Consider the following 20,168-nt stretch of genomic DNA (forward strand, 5'->3'; position numbering starts at 1 on the left):
TCACTGCATTTTATCATGAGGGCAATGAGGCAGTTTTTTTCCTGTTCCATCATTTGACAGCATGACAGCAGCATGAAATGCTGTAACCTCCTTTCTTTCTTTCTTTCTTTCTTGAGACGAGCAATTAGTTTTGTCTATTCTGAGACTAAAGCTGTGGACATTAATTCACAGGATGTGGTTACAGTATGGAAATAGCTGTCTTTGTGGAGAAAAAAATTCAAATCAATAAATTTTTTAAAAAGTGGACTTGTATCTGTCTGCGATGAAGAGTGTTCTGGCAGGCCACCCACTTTGAAAATACACACAAACATTGAGACAGTTGAGTGAATTATTCTTGATTATTGTTGTGCCAGAACTGACACTGGGCATGCCATGGTACAGCACTTCCAGTTGTCCATGAATCTCTGAAATATGACAGAGTTTTGACTAGCTACACATCAAATGACAAACACCAACAGGAACATTTGCAGATTTTGAAATCTCATTTAATGCACTTTGGAGAGGAGGACTTAGTCACACAGTAACAGGTGGTGGGATGTGAGTCCATCATTGCAAAGCAAAGCATAAGCAACAGTGTGAAAATGTGTATCTTCGCTTAGAGCAAAAAATTTCTAAAGGGAAGCTTCTACAAGACAGTGTCTTGGGATATGAAAGCTGAACTACCAAATCAGTACATTCCTGAAAGTCAAACTGTGTATAGTGACTGCAACTGTAAGATCTAAAATCAAAATGAAGAGGAGAAAGGAAACTTCGAAAAGGTGTTGATTTTGATTGAGAATATGGCTTTGTACAGCTCGGAAAACACTCCATTGCAGCCAAAATCTTGATTTTGAGCTGCTGGAGCATGCATTGGACAGTAATGAGTAATGACCAACCTCCTGGAGATTTTCAACATTTTCATCTGATGAAGGAGCACCTGTGTGAATCCAAGTTTTCGTCAAATGATGAGGATGGAGATGATGTAACAGTGAAACCACAGTTACTAATAAAAACAGAACATTTCACGCCAGAATCAGAGACACTGGGCAGAAGTGTATACAACTGGGGGGGGGGGGGGGGGGGAGAGAGAGAGAGAGAGAACGTGTGTGTGTGTGTGTGTGTGTGTGTGTGTGTGTGTGTGTGGGATGTGTGTGTGTGTGTGTGTGTGTGTGAGCGCGCGCGCGCACACGGAGGTGGGGGAGGGGGGAGGGGGGGCTGCTGGTGCCTGCTATCTATTAGGCTGGTGCATACGTTCGTAGCATTTTTGTTTTGCATGTTGATATTCTGGTTGCTGTGGGTTTGTTTATCAATTACCACATTTTATTTGTAGTCTCCCAATTACTATTTCAGTTTACGTATTGTCATTTGCAGATAGTGGGTGGGGCTGTAGATGCTAGAAAATGGAGTGCCAAGTGTAAAAATCACTACATTTCTGACATGTTCTTCTGTTTCAGTTCATTACAGGGGTGACAGAAGCGAAGGCAGGAAGAAACATTTGAACCACGTATGTGGATAATGCCACTGGACAGAGCTTGGCAAGAAAATGGTTTTCTCGTTTCAAGGTGGACCATTTTGACATTAGTGACTCTCTTTGTTCAGGAAGACCTTCAACATTTTATGAAGAAAACACATTAATACATAACGATCCATGTCAGTGATGCAATGAACTGTGATCATTGCACCACCGTGAAACATTTGCAGGCAATGGGGAAGTTCGAAAATCTAGTGTATGGGTACTGCCCTCATGCTCTATGCCAAAATCATAAAATTTTGCATGTGGCCATACGTGCATCTCGGCTTGCTTGACATCAACTGGATTGTAAACAACACTGACTATTTCTGTCCTGTATTGTTACTGGTGATGCGAAATGGTGTCTTTATGCTAACATAAGGAAAAGTAAGGAAAGGCTGAGCCCAAAAAAGTAGCAATTCCCCATACAAAGACCTGTGCACATCCACAAAAGACAATGTTATGCACCTGGTGGAACAGCAACACTGTAGGAGTAGGCCTAAAATGAATAACAAAATAGGAGTGTGAGTAAGCTACTGCAAACAGCATACTACATGCATTATCATAGCCAAGATAGACACGAAGCCAACATGCACCACAGTAGTACAAGTTGTTATGCCAACTGGTTCTGCAGAGAAAGAGATTGAAAGAATGTATGATAAGAAAAAAGAAATTATTCAGATAGTTAACACTTTGATGACTAGGCAGCTAGGGTGTTATTTAACTGGCTGATATTGTGCTTTCCCACAGCTTTTCTGAATTTTGTGTAGCAGGTTCTACTGCACAGAACTTCAGTTTATTGTACAGGGTGATTCAAAAAGAATACCACAACTTTAAAAATGTGTATTTAATGAAAGAAACATAATATAACCTTCTGTTATACATCATTACAAAGAGTATTTAAAAAGGTTTTTTTTTCCACTCAAAAACAAGTTCAGAGACGTTCAATATGGCCCCCTCCAGACACTCGAGCAATATCAACCCGATACTCCAACTCGTTCCACACTCTCTGTAGCATATCAGGCGTAACAGTTTGGATAGCTGCTGTTATTTCTCGTTTCAAATCATCAATGGTGGCTGGGAGAGGTGGCCGAAACACCATATCCTTAACATACCCCCATAAGAAAAAATCGCAGGGGGTAAGATGAGGGCTTCTTGGAGGCCAGTGATGAAGTGCTCTGTCACGGGCTGCCTGGCGGCCGATCCATCGCCTCGGGTAGTTGACGTTCAGGTTTCATAACTAACCTTTTTCGTAGGACTCTCCATACAGTTGATTGTGGAATTTGCAGCTCTTTGCTAGCTCTGCAAGTCGATTTTCCTGGGCTGCGAACAAATGCTTGCTGGATGCGTGCTACATTTTCATCACTCGTTCTCAGCCGTCCAGAACTTTTCCCTTTGCACAAACACCCATTCTCTGTAAACTGTTTATACCAACGTTTAATACACCACCTATCAGGAGGTTTAACACCATACTTCACTCGAAATGCATGCTGAACAACTGTCGTCGATTCACTTTTGCCGTACTCAATAACACAAAAAGCTTTTTGTTGAGCGGTCGCCATCTTAGCATCAACTGACGCTGACGCCTAGTCAACAGCGCCTCAACCGAACAAATGTATAACTAAATGAAACTTTATAGCTCCCTTAATTCGCCGACAGATAGTGCTTAGCTCTGCCTTTTGTCGTTGCAGAGTTTTAAATTCCTAAAGTTGTGGTATTCTTTTTGAATCACCCTGTATTTGAAACAGGCAATAATTTTCTACGAAATAATGCAAAGAAACACAGTTAACATTAGTGACATTTTCTTCATATTGAAATAAAAATGTTTTCTTTTCACAACAAAAGAAATTTCTTTCTCATATTCCATTCCCTAAATAGAGATAGGATTACAAGTTGTTAAGACTAAAAATTAACTGTTTGAAAATGTGGTTCTTTACTGATATTTACTTAGTTACATTTTTCTTGATATGGAAAATGTCACAGTATTTTGGGAAATAACGTCCTACATCACATTCTTCACCATCATAGCCAGCACTTTTCCTTGCTACTTTCCCACATCTTTCCTTGCTTCAATCAGCACAAACCTTACATCTCCTCTGAGGCCGTTCTGATATTTCTGTACCCAGAATTAATTTAGGAAAATGTCTTCCATGGAATCTGTTTACAGGTGAACTATTTTGAGTGGAACTTGGTTCAACCAGGTCTTCTTTGCTAACCAGAGTTTCTGCTAACTCAGCTCTGAATTCAAAGACATTTGTTACTAGGCAGATATTTTATACATAATACACAAATTTATTGTTACCATTATGACCAAGCAAGAAATCTCTTCCACTACATTATTTCCTTCCTCTCAGAAGGGTAATAGCCCATTAGCTGGGCACTGCAGTCCACACAAGCATTGTTGTTATTATTATATTGAGTGTTTTAGAAAACTGCTCAACGATATGAAGTGGAAAGATGAAAAGGTTCGCAGAAGATCTTCTGTAAAGTTTGGAAGGTAGGAGACGAGATACTGGCAGAAGTAAAGCTGTGAGTACCGGGCATGAGTCGTGCTTCGGTAGCTCAGATGGTAGAGCACTTGCCCGTGAAAGGCAAAGGTCCCGAGTTCGAGTCTCGGTTGGGCACACAGTTTTAATCTGCCAGGAAGTTTCATATCAGCGCACACTCCACTGCAGAGTGAAAATCTCATTCTGGAAACATCCCCCAGGCTGTGGCTAAGCCATGTCTCCGCTATATCCTTTCTTTCAGGAGTGCTGGTTCTGCAAGGTTCGCAGAAGAGCTTCTGTAAAGTCTGGAAGGTAGGAGACGAGATACTGGCAGAAGTAAAGCTGTGAGTACCAGGCGTGAGTCGTGCTTCGGTAGCTCAGATGGTAGAGCACTTGCCCGCGAAAGGCAAAGATCCCGAGTTCGAGTCTCGGTCGGGCACACAGTTTTAATCTGCCAGGAAGTTTCATATCAGCGCACACTCCGCTGCGGAGCGAAAATCTCATTCCGGGAACATCCCCCAGGCTGTGGCTAAGCCATGTCTCCGCTATATCCTTTCTTTCAGGAGTGCTGGTTCTGCAAGGTTCGCGGAAGAGCTTCTGTAAAGTCTGGAAGGTAGGAGACGAGATACTGGCAGAAGTAAAGCTGTGAGTACCAGGCGTGAGTCGTGCTTCGGTAGCTCAGATGGTAGAGCACTTGCCCGCGAAAGGCAAAGGTCCCGAGTTCGAGTCTCGGTCGGGCACACAGTTTTAATCTGCCAGGAAGTTTCATATCAGCGCACACTCCGCTGCGGAGCGAAAATCTCATTCCGGGAACATCCCCCAGGCTGTGGCTAAGCCATGTCTCCGCTATATCCTTTCTTTCAGGAGTGCTAGTTCTGCAAGGTTCGCAGAAGAGCTTCTGTAAAGTCTGGAAGGTAGGAGACGAGATACTGGCAGAAGTAAAGCTGTGAGTACCAGGCGTGAGTCGTGCTTCGGTAGCTCAGATGGTAGAGCACTTGCCCGCGAAAGGCAAAGGTCCCGAGTTCGAGTCTCGGTCGGGCACACAGTTTTAATCTGCCAGGAAGTTTCATATCAGTGCACACTCCGCTGCAGAGTGAAAATCTCATTCAAGTGGAAAGATGTTTATAGTGCTCATGACATGAATGAAAAATATTCATGAACAATGTCAGTACCATGTTTGAAAACTGTTTTCCTGTAAAAGTTACTCAAATTGAACAGAAGTATATAATAAAACCATGGATTACACAAGGAATAATGATTTCCTGTAAGACAAAAAGGAAAATGTATCTGTCGCCCAAGAATAGCTCCAATGCTGATGATTTAGCTAAATACAAGGAATGCTGTAAAATATTAAAAAAAGTAATTCAGACATCTAAACAAATGCACTACAAGAAGAAGATAGCAATGGTAAGGAACAAAATAAAAACAATATGGGATATAGTGAAAGAGGAGACTGGTAGAACCAGAAAGGAACAGGAGCAAATAGCATTAAGGGTAGATGTCACATTAGTAACCAATGGGCATAGTGTGGCAAATCTATTTAACAAGTACTTTATATCCGTTACTGATAGAATGGGATTGTCAGGATCAGTAAATAATGCCCTTGAATATCTGAAACTAGCCTTTACAAATAGCTTCAGGTGGTGGTGGTGGTTAGTGTTTAACGTCCCGTCAACAACGAGGTCATTAGAGATGGAGCGCAAGCTCGGGCTAGGGAAGGATTGGGAAGGAACTCGGCCATGCCCTTTCAAAGGAACCATTCCGGCATTTGCCTGAAACGATTTAGGGAAATCACGGAAAACCTAAATCAGGATGGCCAGAGACGGGATTGAACCATCGTCCTCCCGAATGCGAGTCCAGTGTGCTAATCACTGCACCACCTTGCTTGGTAAATAGCGTCAGGTACACGAATATGTCACTCACTTCACCAAAAGAAATAACTTCCATAATAAAACCTTTAAAAACAAAGCATTCTTGTGGTTATGATGAAATATCAACAAAGTTAATTAAGGCATGTTCTTGTGAGTTTAGTACAATTCTAAGTTACTTGTGTAACCAGTCAATTATAACTGGGACATTTCCTGACTGGCTAAAATATGCAGATGTTAAGCCTCTATTCAAGAAAGGGGATAAAGAGATACCATCAAACTACAGACCGATTTCACTTTTGCCAGCATTCTCAAAAATTTTAGAAAAAGTAATGTACAGGCAGCTTCTCAACCACCTGACCACAAATAACATATTATCAAGAATACAGTTTGGATTTCTGAAGGGTTCTGATATCGAGAAGCCCATTTACACCTACAGTGAAAATGTACTTAATTCATTAAATAACAAATTACAAGCAGCAGGTATTTTCTGTGATTTGTCAAAGGCATTTGATTGTGTGAACCACAACATCCTTTTAAATAAATTAGAATTCTATGGTGTCACAGACAGTGCTGCAAAATGGTTCAAGTCATACCTCGCTAACAGGAAACAAAGGGTGTCAGTACAAGGAACTAGTGAATTAAGTCATCAGTCATCATCAGAATGGGAAGAAATTACATGTGGTGTCCCACAAGGATCCATCTTAGGGCCATTGCTTTTTCTTGTGTACATTAATGATCTCTCATCAGTTACACTGCCAGAAGCAGAGTTCGTTTTGTTTGCAGAAGACATAAGTATTGCAATAAATAGTAAATTAAGTGTAGTTCTAGAAAGATCTGCTAATGATATTTTCATGGATATTAATAAATGGTTTAAAGCCAACTCACTGACATTAAACTTCGAAAAGACTCACTATATGCAGTTCAGAACCTGTAAGAGGTTTCCACCCAGCATATGCATAAAGTATGAAGAAGAGCAGATAGAAGAGGTTGACAGTCTTAAATTCCTGTGATTACAGCTTGATAATAAATTCAGTTGGGAGGAGCACACCACAGAACTGCAGAAACACATTAACAAATCTGCATTTGCAATTCGAGTGTTAGCAGACATAGGTGACATAAAAATGAAAAAGCTTGCATACTTTGCCTACTTTCATTCCATAATGTCATATGGTATAATATTTTGGGGTAACTCTTCAATTCAAACCAAAGTTTTCAGAGTCTAAAAGCGTGTAATACGTATTATTTGTGGAGTAAATTCACGGATGTCTTGTAGAAACCTCTTCAAAGAACTGGGTATACTAACTACTGCCTCTCAGTATATTTAAACCTTAATGAAATTTGTCCTAAATAATATATCTCTTTTTCCAACAAACAGCTCAGTTCATACATACAATACTGGGAACAAAAATGATCTGCACAAGGACTTAAAAGCACTTACTTTAGTTCAAAAAAGGGTCCACTAATCAGGAACACTTATCTTTAATAATTTGCCAGCAAACATAAAAAATTTAGTTACAAATAAAGATCAGTTTAAAAGGAGCATGAAAGACTTACTAGTGGCCAACTCCTTCTACTCCATTGACGAATTTTCTAATAGAAACAAACGATGGATTGTATATATTCATACTATTAGTATTGTTATTTCAGCTTAAAAAAAAAAAAGACATGTTCCACATCCACGAGGATCTCCTCAGCAAGGATCTGTGGAACGAAAAACTAATCTAATCTAATCTAATAATCCAAAAATACAGTCAGTTTTCATCTTTCCTATCATTTCTAATATTTTTTTTTCTGACATTTACAGTGGCTGCAGTCATTTTGTGTTTCATCCACGAAATACATCCCTAGAGTCTTCCAATTTTACAGGGCAGCAAACTTTCTCATCTGTGAAACAAAAGTTCATTTTTTCAGTGTCTGGGCAACTGGAGTTATATGGAATTCCAATATGGATGAAAAGCAGTTCGGACAAGAAGAGAATAGAAGCTTTTGAAATGTGGTGCTGCAGAAGAATGCTGAAGATTTTATGCATGGGCCATGTCCTCTATTCAGGATGTCATGAAAAGGGTGCCTTTCCTCTTCCGACTTCAAAATCAAGCTCCCTTTTTCCTCTCTATATGTAACACAATAACTCATGCTTTATTTAATTAATAAGCAGTAATATGTTTTCTACTGCACAAGTATTAATTGCAGTTTTGGTTATTTTTAAAAACTGTACTGTAAATGTAGTGTCATGTGAGCATTTTCAGACAACAATGTTTACTGAAAAATAATAGCATGTTCTACAATGTAATATGTACAAGCTATATTTACAATATTTATGGTGGGAATATTTGTATTACATTAAAATAATATGGAACTCCTATTCAGTATAAGCAATTCACTTCAGTCACTTGGTGACTCAATATGTTTACTTTGTAATGAGCGACACAGTGAGAGCCAATTTGGCATTTGGATATTATGACTAGATGCCATGTATCCATAAGGTATGTAATTCAACTTACGCACTACCACAATTACTCTGAACACTTTTATCTTATAAATTGTGTTTCATTCATTCTAATATTAGTTCTTTGTACCACAGATCTATCTGATGATGCTGTTAAAGCAAAATGTGTAATAAGGAGTACAACAAAAATAATTTAGCAACCCAGACAACAGTATATTATTGAGCCCAACATGGTCGAAGACCGAATACAAGACTTTACGTCCAAAGTAATGAAATATGTGCCGGGTAAGGCAATCTGAGACCTTAACATGTGATACGTGTCAAGACATAACAAAATGAAGAGTGTGATGCAGATTAGATTTAATAAGATATGTTTAACGTAATTAAACGAAGTTGAAACTGCTGAACTTGTCAATGTCAGCATTAAAAATCAAATACGATTCCAACAAACATGGGTGAAGAATGCAATTAGTAATACATACAAAGTGAAACATCTGGACAATACAGCAGCTGTTAAACTCCATGTTATTCTATGATATATTTTAAAGCTCTTGCAATTTACATTTTATTAATATTTTGAGCAACAAAGGTGAGAGTGAGAATAGATTTATATTTTTAAGACATCAGCGGAAGCTAAGAAAGCTACAAGCAACTCAAATTATGAAATGAACAGGCTGTGAAGTGCAGATAAATATAAGTTTGCAGACAGGATAATAAATTTAACTGACATGGAGCTCAGTCACAAGGAGGATACATTACTACAGAAAGATTTACAACATAATATAGCCCAGTATAAAAATAAACAGTCAGTCACAAATAACACTGCTGAAGTAAAAATCACTTAGGAGTAAGCAAACTGCCTTATTGTAAACAAGCTGATAGGGCCGTTTTAACTAACAAGGCACTCCATAGTTGTTAACAGGAAAGTCAAACATGCATTCTCGATAACAGGACTTTTAAAGACTTGAATAGTGAACTAGAAATGAATCATGTTCTTGTCAAAAAGGCAGATAAGGGGAATGCTGTCATTTTAATTAATAACAGTGATTACATTTCTGAAGTGGAATTTTTTTCCCCCAAAGACACTGATATTTGCGAAATCTTAAACGAAAGATTGCACACTGTAATTTTCTTTTCAAAGTTAATAAGGACAAGTGGAAAATCAATGTCATGAATCCGCAATCATCATTGCTTCATGTACAAATGAAGAAGCTACATAAACCAGATAGGTAAATGAGAGCAATAGTAGATAACTGTACAAGTCCAAATTATAATGTGAAGAGGATGTGTAACAGAATGCTGTGTGAGCTACCATAACATACACTTAGTAACAATAAAAGTATAAAAAACTGTTATGAGCTTGTATCCATAATGGATAACATCAAACTGCCTGAATGTGTAAAGTAGCTTTCATTTTGATATAGTCAGTTTGTATACTAACATATCAGGGGGATGAAATAAATGTGTGCGAAATATATTGACCATGCTGATAATGAAAATAACAATGTAAAACTCAAATTAGCTCTTGTTTGCAAGTTATAGGGAGGTGCATTTAATTACACAGGGTGTTTGGGGATGAAAGGTCAATATTTTAAACAGTGATAGTATAAGATAAGTAATTCTAAACAAAAAAATGTTATATGAACATAGGTCCACAAATGCTTCATTAGGGAGGTACGGGTATTGAAAGGAATTTTAATTCTACAAAATTGATGTGCACACATGAACATATACACAATACAACTGGACATAACATGATGTGATTTTCTTGCAAACAAAGTATGGGTACACACCATGTTTATGCTATGCAGCCTACTATGTATTATGGTCATGTGACATACATATTACAATCACCCGTTGTTTGTGCAGTTGTGTGGTGTAAGCTGCATTGCGTAGTGTACCGGCGACTGATCGGTTAGCTGCGTAGTGTATGGTGTTAACTGTTTGCGTAAAAGCACTGCTAACAATGCCACAGGCCTAGAGTAAAGAGGAATATGCAGATATGGTGTATGTTTATGGCTTCTGTGATGGTAGTGCTACCACTGCAAGAGAAGAATAGCACAGGCGCTTTCCGACTCAACGATTACCTGATCGCAGGGTGTTTACCAAAGTGTTTATCACTTTGCTTGCAACAGGCTCTCTTCCAAGTATACATTTTTCATCTGAGCATGCATGTCAACAAACTTTGCAAGAACAGGAAGAAATTATCACAAGTGTTGAGTGAAGTCCCAGTACGAGCATACGAAGAATGTCCCTGCATATAAATGTCCCACAGACGTGTGTATGAGAAACATTACATGCGGACAACCTGTATCCATTTCACATACAGCATGCCCAAAATCTCTCTGTTGGCAACAATGCCCAATGACTTCAATTTTGTCATTGGGTAACTGAGAGTAGTCATTTGCTTCAAACATACTATTTACTGATGAAGCCCAGTCTTCACAGCACAGAATAAATAACACAGGCAATAACCATCTATGGTCACAGGAAAATACACATGCTTCAGTGGGTAGCAATTTTCAAGCTTGTTTTGCCATAAATGTTTGGTGTGGCATGATCAGTAACCTTTCAATAGGTCCATTTATTATCAATCAGCAATTGACAGGAGAAAGGTACCTGCATTTTTTGGAAAATGCATTTGTGGAATTATTGGAAGACATTCCTTTAGCCAAGTAAACTGGAATGTACTTTCAACATGATGGTGCCCCTACACGTTACCTTACATGTGAGGAATCATCTCAACCTCACCTACCCCAATCACTGGATTGGCCGTGGCGGTGCTATTAACTGGCCTCCAAGATCACCTGACCTTACACTTTTAGATTTCTGTATATGGGGTTGGATGAAATTGGAGGTTCATAAAGTGAAGGTAAACACATGAGATGAACCTGCTTCGTCACATCATGGATGCTGCTGAATTGATTAGGAACCAACCACAGGCAACTGAACAAGCAACACAACATTTTAGGGCTAGAGCGCAAAACTACATTGACATTCATGGTGGTATATTCGAACCTCTTCTGTGAACTGTACAACATCTGTAGGATATGCATTAAAGCCATTTGTAAAAGACGTGGTACATCTTTTTCAACTGAATTCATGTAAGATGCATGTTGTATTGCATTATGTACTAAATGCAAAGTAAATAAACATTATGTAAGAATGTGTAACATAACTGTAATTCTCTGTGACATTGTTTTCAAGAAAATCACTTTATGGTCCAGTTGTATTGCGTATATGTTCAAGTTGTGCACATCAGTTTTGCAGAATTAAAGTTCCTTTCAATACCCATACCTCCCTAATGAAGCATTTGTGGACCTATGTTCATATAACAGTTTTTGTTCAGAATTACTTATACCATCACTGTGTACAACATTGACCTTTTCTTCCCAAACACCCTGTAATTATATTTCATTAGTGTTCATTGTCAGTCCCTTCCCATATAGGCTTCAAAATCCCACTGATGGTAGACAGAGTGATGAAGTTTCAGGCAACAATAGCTGTGTGTATCTGTGACAAAATACACACAACTATTGTTGCCTGAAACTTCATCACTCTGTCTACCTTCAGTGGGATTTTGAAGCCTATATGGGCTCATAGTAAGGATGGGGAAGGGGAAGGGGCAGAGGAAGGGAGGAGTGGAACATGTTTCATTTAACCCATAGTTAAAAGATACATAGCATAAACATGGTGTGTACCCATACTTTGTTTGCAAGAAAATCACATCATGTTATGTCCAGTTGCATTGTGTATATGTTCATGTGTGCACATCAATTTTGTAGAATTAAGTGCAGTTAGTTTGTGTAGTCACTGTAATTTCTGTGATTCAATATAGCTCACAAAAATGCATAAGCAGTGCTCACAATTTCTGCTACATTTGCAGATGGGCTATACTGAAATCGCAAAGGAGATCAATAACGCCATATACACTAAAAGAGTCAAAGAAACTGGTACATCTGCCTTATATCGTGTAGGGCCCCATGAGCACGCAGAAGTGCAGCAACACAATGTGGCATGGACTCAACTAGTGCAAGAGGGAACTGATACCATGAATCCTGCAAGGCTGTCCATAAATCCGTAAGAGTATGAGGGGGTAGAGATCTCTTCTGAACAGCACTTTGCAAGGCATCCCAGATGTGTTCAATACGGTTCATGTCTGGGAAGTCTGGTGCCCAGCAGAAGTGTTTAAACTCAGAAGAGTGTTCCTGGAGCGACTCTGTAGCAATTCCAGACATGTGGGGTGTTTCATTGTCCTGCTGAAATTGCCGAAGTCCGTAGGAATGCACAATGGACATGAATGGATGCTGGTGACCAGACAGGATGCTTACATACGTGTCACCTGTCAGTCTTATCTAGACATATCAGAGATCCCATATCACTCCAACTGCACATGCCCCACACCATTACAGAGCCTCCACCAGCTTGAACAGTTCTCTGCTGACACAAAGGATCCATGGATTCATGAGGTTGTCTCCATACCCGTACATATCCATCTGCTCGATACAGTCTGAAATGAGACTTGTCCGACCAGGCAACATGTTTCATGTCGTCAACAGTCCAATGTCAGTGATGACAGGCCCAGGTGAGGCAAACTTACAGCTTTGCGTTGTGCAGTCATCAAGGGTGCACAAGTGGACCTTTGGCTCCGAAAGCCCATATCAATGATGTTTTGTTGAATGGTTTGCACGCTGACACTTGTTGACAGACAAGCATTGAAATCTGCAATAATTTGCGGAAGGGTTACACTTCTGTCACACTGAACAATTATCTTCAGCTGTTGTTGGTCCCGTTCTTGCAGGGTGTTTTTCCGGCCACAGTGATGTCAGAAATTTGATGTTTTACCAGATTCCTGATACTGACAGTACACTCATGAAATGGCAGTATGGGAAAATTTCCACTTCATCGCTACCTTGGAGATGTTGTGTCTCATCGCTTGACTATAACACTAGGTTCAAAATCAATTAAATCTTTATAACCTGCCATTGTAGCAGCAGTAACTGATCTAACAACTGTGCCACACATTTGTTGTCTTATATAGGCACTGCTGACTGCAGTGCTGTATTCTGTCCATTTACATATCTCTGTGTTTGAATACTCATGCCTATACCAGTTTCTTTGGTACTTCAGTGTATTAGGGAGGCATAAATACTGTACTTTGGCTGTGACATCGAGGATATGGTCAAGCCCTGGGTTCCTCATGTATGTTGCATATCTTGTGTCTCACGTCTTCATTCATGGTTGAATCATAAAAAATCTTCCATGGGCTTTGCTATGCCCATGATCTGCTGAGAACCATCACCAGTGAATGATTGTTATTTTTGTATGACAACTCCATGAACACATGGTATTTCCAAGAAGAAAAAGTCTTCCCTGGCATATGCTAACGTACCATCAGCCATGTAACACATGCCTCACAGAGACACACAGCCTGTTCCTATCCCACCTGATAGTGACAGTGATGAGGGCAGCAGGAAAGTAGTGCTGCACCATCACCTTCCAAAACCCTGTTCTTCGAAAGATCCTGATTGTGTGTGTAACAATGACTGTACAACAAACTAGAAAATAATAGCGAGAGATCTGGAATTGCTGAAAGGTATAGCTGAGCTGTTGGCATCAAGATTGCAACAGTGAAATTGTCTTGGTAAGATAGCAAATGTGACTGCATTCCGAAACCACCATATCCCATTCCTTCGATTTTTTTGAAAGTGAAAAAAACTTTCACAATTAACAAAACTTTTTGAGCTATTATGCCATGGTGGAACGGATTTCCCATTATTTGTGTGGGTTATCAGTAAACTGTATGGCCCAACCTACCATCTTCTTTCTTGAGAACTTGCCCACCAATAAAATTTAATCTTCCGCCTCCTCTTCCTTCATAGTAAACAGAATTTTCAGATTGATCCCACTGAAATATTGTGAAAACAACCTAGTTTCTCTCTGCCATGCTTGCACAAAACAAATGTATAATCCATGTACTGGAACCAAATAGTCGATTTCTTGTTCACATTTTCCAATGCATGCTCCTCGAATTTTCCCACAAATAAATTCAGCCCAACTGGGCTTATGGGGCTCCCCATAGCTATACCACCCATGTGTTCACAGAACTCATCATTCTATTTGAAATACATGGTTGTGAGGCAATATTTAAAACGTGCTGCAATATTGAGAGGAAAAATCTGATTCAGCCGTTGCAATACCTCACTGTTTGGAACCATAGTGGATAGCGATACCACCTCAAAACTAACTAATATGTCCTCCGGATTGACCACTAAGCCTTTTAATTTACTGATTAAAATGTGCCAAATCATTCATATATGAATCCAACTGACCCACATACGGTTGTAATGATGGTGGCAAGAACTTGGCAGTTGCTGGAAAAAGCAGGAATTTATACGGTTTCATGTAGCTGTAGGGGTTATACATGAGTACTACTAAAAGAATAGTCAAAAAACAACTAGAAGAGCACAAGGGCAACTGCAGAAGATGGAAGACTGATAGATCAGCTGTTGTGGAAAATGCTTTGCAGCCAGGAGACCACCACATTCATTTTGGCAGGACTCAAGTACTGACAGCCACAAGCAGATACCATATAGATTGTAGAAACACCCCAGGAGGAGGAGGCTGTGAAACTGAATGAGATCTAGATTATGGTGCTGAAGATGATGTCTTCCACCATGGGGTGATAAAACAACAGCAGATGATGGCAGTCAGCACTAGCCAATTGCGCTTGGGTATTCAAAACATGTGACATCATGCCATTGTGCAGAAGCACGAGGAAGCAGAATTTTGCTGCAGTCGGTAGTGAACCAGGATGTGAATCGGACATTCACAGAAGCTACAATTGCCCTTGAAAATGTCGTCTGCAGATGGGGACGAAATGTTGGGTTTTAATGTGAAGTCCATTTGACCACGGTATAATAGCCCGGAACATTTTATTAATTGTGACATTTCTGGCAATGAAAGTTTACATTTTATGAAAAGAACTTGGCACTGAATACAAAAGTGATCAGTGGAGGTTGTTCATCAACTTCTCCAAACCACATCTCAGGTGTGGGCTACTGCATAAGACCAAAGTGTCACCATCGATTCTGACTGGGTATGCACCTTACATGAAAAAAACATATGATAACATTAAACATTTGTTACTGCAGTTGAACTATGACAAGTTTAAATGGCAGCTTTCCGGGGATATGAATCTCGTAGGCATATTACTTGAGCTACAACATGGCTACACCAAATTCTGTTGCTTCCTGTACTTCTGGAATAGCACTTCGTTATAAAAAGAAAGATGGGCCTAAGCATGAATCACCTGAACCAGGATCTCACAATGTTATGCACGAAGCACTTGTTGACTACAAGAACTTAGTGCTCCCTGCTCTTCATGTAAAATTGGGCCTAATGCAAAACTTCGTTAAGGCCATTGACAAAACTGGGGAAGCATTTCACTATTTGAGCAACAAATTTTCATATCTTAGTGCGGTACATTAGCGTTTCTTCCAGATAATGTACAAACTAGTTTCTGACCATCACAAATGTAGCACCCCTTGCAGAAAATCTATAAACTGCTTGGGATTTGTTGGAAAATTATGTAATAAAAAATGTAATAACTATGAATTGTATGGAGACCACTGTGACCCAAGGCACAACTGCTGGTCTAGTCTGCCCTTCAGTCATGGGTGGTGACTGGATGGCCTACATGTCAAGGTGTAACCAGTAAGGCAGCAGTTCGGCAGTCTTCAACAGATGTCACTACTTTGTGTGTGTCTATCATGTACAATCAATCAGACAGAATTGTGGTATCATGCCACTTGACAAGCCAATGAAGTGCAAGCGCAATATCACTCAAATGTCAGTCAGTAGTGCAGAGTCAGTGTGTATCTGTCCACACAGCTATTTAACTCCTCACAGCTCTGTGAGTCAGCTGCATTTCAGTTCTTCAGTGGGAACTTCCATTTGGAGTTGCCCATTGGAAGTTATTCAGCAGTCTACATGTATAATAGCCGCCGAAGTCAAGCGGTGCTAGTCATGTCAGTGTCAGACCAATCACACTGGACAGTGTTCACTCCCGGGGGAATATTGTGTTGTGGATTCAGTTCTCAACCAGGACAGTATTATACTTGCGTTGTATCAGAAGCAGAGTAGAAGGTTTATGATTCCTTGTAATAATGAGTGTCATTTTAATGATGTACTACATACTGTTGTAGTGGCATTATAGTAGGAGCCGACACATCAACATGCCAGTGGCAATGTCTCAGTGAGATGACTGATGCAGGGTTATAAGAGATACATTAGCAAGCAGTGTACGTTTTCCGAGATTGTGGTTAGTTTTGGAGCTAACAGCACAGCTTAAATTGCTGTGAGTTAAGAAAGAAATACCAATTTTTACTATCATGTTTGACACACGCTTTTCATGGGTCTTGGTCCAAATTTCTTAAGTGTTTGTCAGTTAGAGACCCAAGAGCACAACTAAAATTTAACTGCACATTCCACTCTATATCATGTCCTAAAGAATTACATTTCATTAGGCTACCAAGAATCTTCATACATGTCACATCACAATGTTTATCGAACCCTAGTTTAGTTGGTTCCACAATCTTATGTAATCAATGAACATCACACCTTGCCAATTGCTGCCCTATATATTGCATATTTTTCTTAAAGAATATTTTCTAGCATACGGTGTAGCAAGTATTATGATTTGAGGTAATACATAGACACCTCCTGTCTGCAGTTAAGTGTCATGTATATGTACGCAACATACTTACTTTTGGACTTCTGCTAAGGTTCAACTTTTGAATATATTTATGAAGAAGGAAACAGCTTAGAAAAAACTCATCAGAAGAACATTAAATGAACTGCAGTCCTGATTTTTATAGTAGAATAGTTGACACCACCAATGTGTTCGTGAAATATCAAACTTACGTAAAACCAAGTGTTTCATATTACAGGCCAATACAGTTAGTAAAATGGCTTACTGATGATTTATAAAGTATATGCTTAATAAGTAAATTCCCATCATTTGCATTTGCCCACAATTTACATCAATCTAAGTCCCTTGAAAAGTGTGAAAGTGGACTTCCATTGTATATTCCATCCATATTTTCCACTGAAGCACACAGTACTCCACTGTTGTGACTCGCCGATCATTCAAAGCGCCGCCACGCAATTATGCGCGTCTTCTACGTGCGGCGCTGTCTGCCAGCCATGCAGCAGCTGCGCCACCTAAGCGGCCAGCCGAGCAGCAGCCGCTAGACTGGGACTCAGTGCTCATTCGAATGCTAATGTGTACACATGTCTTGCTTGTCAACTTACTCTGTGACTTAAAATGTGTTGTGTCGTTCTGAAATATATGTGTTAAACTTGACGTTATAACAATTGGCGACGAGGTAGTGGATTTTTCCTTTTCACCGTTGACCCACAGGTTTCCATGGCTACTGTCGAGCAACTATTGCAAAATCTCCTTGAACAGCAAACGCTTCTAACAGTGGCGATTCGCGATTTTGTCGTGGTGTCAAATGCGGGGCGTTTCTCGTCGTTGGCTGTACCTCCTTTTTCTCCTTACGACGAGACGGCGGAAGACTGGTCTGATTATGAAAAACGTCTTCGACAGCACTTCTTGGCATTTCATGTCACAGACGAACAACCATGTAAGTCTCTGTTCCTTTCCTGGATTTCACCTCAAATGTATTGGTTGTTGTCGCAATTGGCTCCTTTGAAAGATCCTGCGTCTTTGTCCTTTGCTGAAATGTGCTCACTTCTGTCTGTCTATTTTCAAAAGCAAACGCATGTGGTAGCCTCTCGTGTTGCCTTTTATCGTTGTCAAAAACAGCCACATCAATCCTATCGCGCTTGGGCTGCTGAACTTCACGGCCTCAGTCGAAAGTGTCAATTTGTTACTGACGTTCACAAAGAATCCTATGCCGATTCCATGGTATGGGATGCTATTATCCGGTCGGTGCCCGACAAAGAAGTTCAGCAACGTGCCCTTCAGTTGGCAAATCCGACTCTAGATGAAGTTCTCTCCATTGCGCAGTCTTTTGAAATTTCTCGCGCCGCTGGGGCGCAAATAGAGGCGTGGGATGATGTCGGGGAAATACAACCTCTGTGCACTGTTGACGACGCGTGCGGCGCGTCCCCGCCGGCCAACGAGGCCGCAGTGTGCTCCCACGCGCAGCCTCGGCCTAACCGTAAACAACCCGCTAAGAAACTGCAGCAAAACCCCCGGCAACTTCCTTCATGTCCGCGGTGTTTTACGAAACATTCATGCGAGGATTGTCCCCAACGTTGGGCTGTGTGTCACAATTGCAAAAAGAAAGGTCATGTGTCTTCCGTTTGCAAATCCGACCGCATACATGATGTTCATGAACATGACGCTGATTCTGATTCTGTGTTGTCTGTCAATTGCACTTCTTCCCTTTCAGGGAAGATATTCCTCACTGTCCAAAAACTTGGTCGAGATGTTCGCATGCAGGTGGATACCGGTTCTGCTGCCACTATAATTAATTCTCAGACGTATCTTCAGTTGGGTTCTCCACTCCTGTCACCTGTCACTCAGCAATTACGGACGTACAATAAACAGAAGATTTCTCTCTTGGGACAGTTTAATGCTGAGGTATCTTACAAATCCGTCATTTGCACTGTCCCCATATTTGTGGTCGACCAGAGTAACGCAGAGAATCTTTTTGGTTTCGATGCCTTTCGCGTTTTTGGGTTCTCCATAGATGACTCTGTCAATATTGTCTCTGATGCTATTCCTTATGCTCAACTGGATTCCTTGTCGACGACGTTTTTGTCCCTTTTTTTCTCCTGGGTTAGGCCGTGCAAACGACTTTGAAGCTCATATCACGCTCAAACCCACTGCTCGGCCTAAGTTTTTTCAGGCTCGGCCCATTCCTGTGGCCCTTCGTGATCGGGTAAAATGGGAGTTGGATCATCTCACTACTTCAGGGGTCTTGCTTCCTGTCACTTCCAGTGAGTGGTCCTCTCCTGTCGTTGTCGTTGATAAGCCAAATGGTGATATTCGTCTCTGTGGCGATTTCAAAGCCACTGTAAATGCTCAATGCCTCATCGACACTTACCCTATGCCCCGTCCCGAAGAACGGTTCACTAAACTTGCTGGAGGCCAGTATTTTTCTAAAATTGACCTGTCAGAAGCTTATCATCAACTTCCTCTCGACACTGTTTCCCGGCAGTTTCTGGTCCTTAACACGCCTTTCGGCCTCTATCAATACCAACGCTTTCCATTCGGGGTTGCTAGCACCCCTGCTCTCTTTCAGCGATTCTTGGAACAATTATTGCTCCCTGTCCCTGGGTGTATCAATTACATGGACGACATTTTTGTCACTGGCTCCACCACTGAAGAACATCTTCAAAATCTCCGCACACTTTTTCATGTCTTACAGACTGCCAGTCTTAAGTGTAATCTTCAGAAATCACAATTTTTTCAGGCATGTATCACGTACTTGGGGTTTCAACTCTCTCGGGATGGTATTCGTCCGCTTCAGCAAACTGTCACTGCAATCAATGCCCTTCCTCGCCTTACATCTGTTAAGGAACTGCAGGCCCTCTTGGGGAAAATAGCATACTATCACAAGTTTTTACCATCTGCGGCTTCGGTGGCTCAGCCGTTGCATCGCCTGTTACATAAAAACGTGCCTTTTCACTGGTCCGCATCATGCGATGCGGCTTTCCAGAAATTGAAGACTATGCTGAAACAGGCCCCGTGCCTGGCTACTTATCGACCTGGCCAACATATTGTTCTTGCCACAGACGCCTCTCAATATGGGGTCGGTGCAGTCCTTGCGCACCGTTTTTCTTAAGGTTCGGAACAACCCATTGCTTATGCCTCCAAAACGCTCACGGACGCCCAACAA

The 20,168-nt window shown here is 40.6% G+C and overlaps 1 protein-coding gene across 2 annotated transcripts in view; it reads right to left on the reverse strand.

Moving 5' to 3' along the window:
* LOC126469617 (probable galactose-1-phosphate uridylyltransferase) overlaps positions 1–20,168 on the reverse strand; it is a 190,538-nt gene that overhangs the window by 29,503 nt on the left and 140,867 nt on the right. The window lies entirely within an intron of this gene.

The sequence above is a fragment of the Schistocerca serialis genome, chromosome 3 (assembly GCF_023864345.2).
Source record: "Schistocerca serialis cubense isolate TAMUIC-IGC-003099 chromosome 3, iqSchSeri2.2, whole genome shotgun sequence".
Classification (NCBI taxonomy): Eukaryota; Metazoa; Arthropoda; class Insecta; order Orthoptera; family Acrididae; genus Schistocerca; species Schistocerca serialis.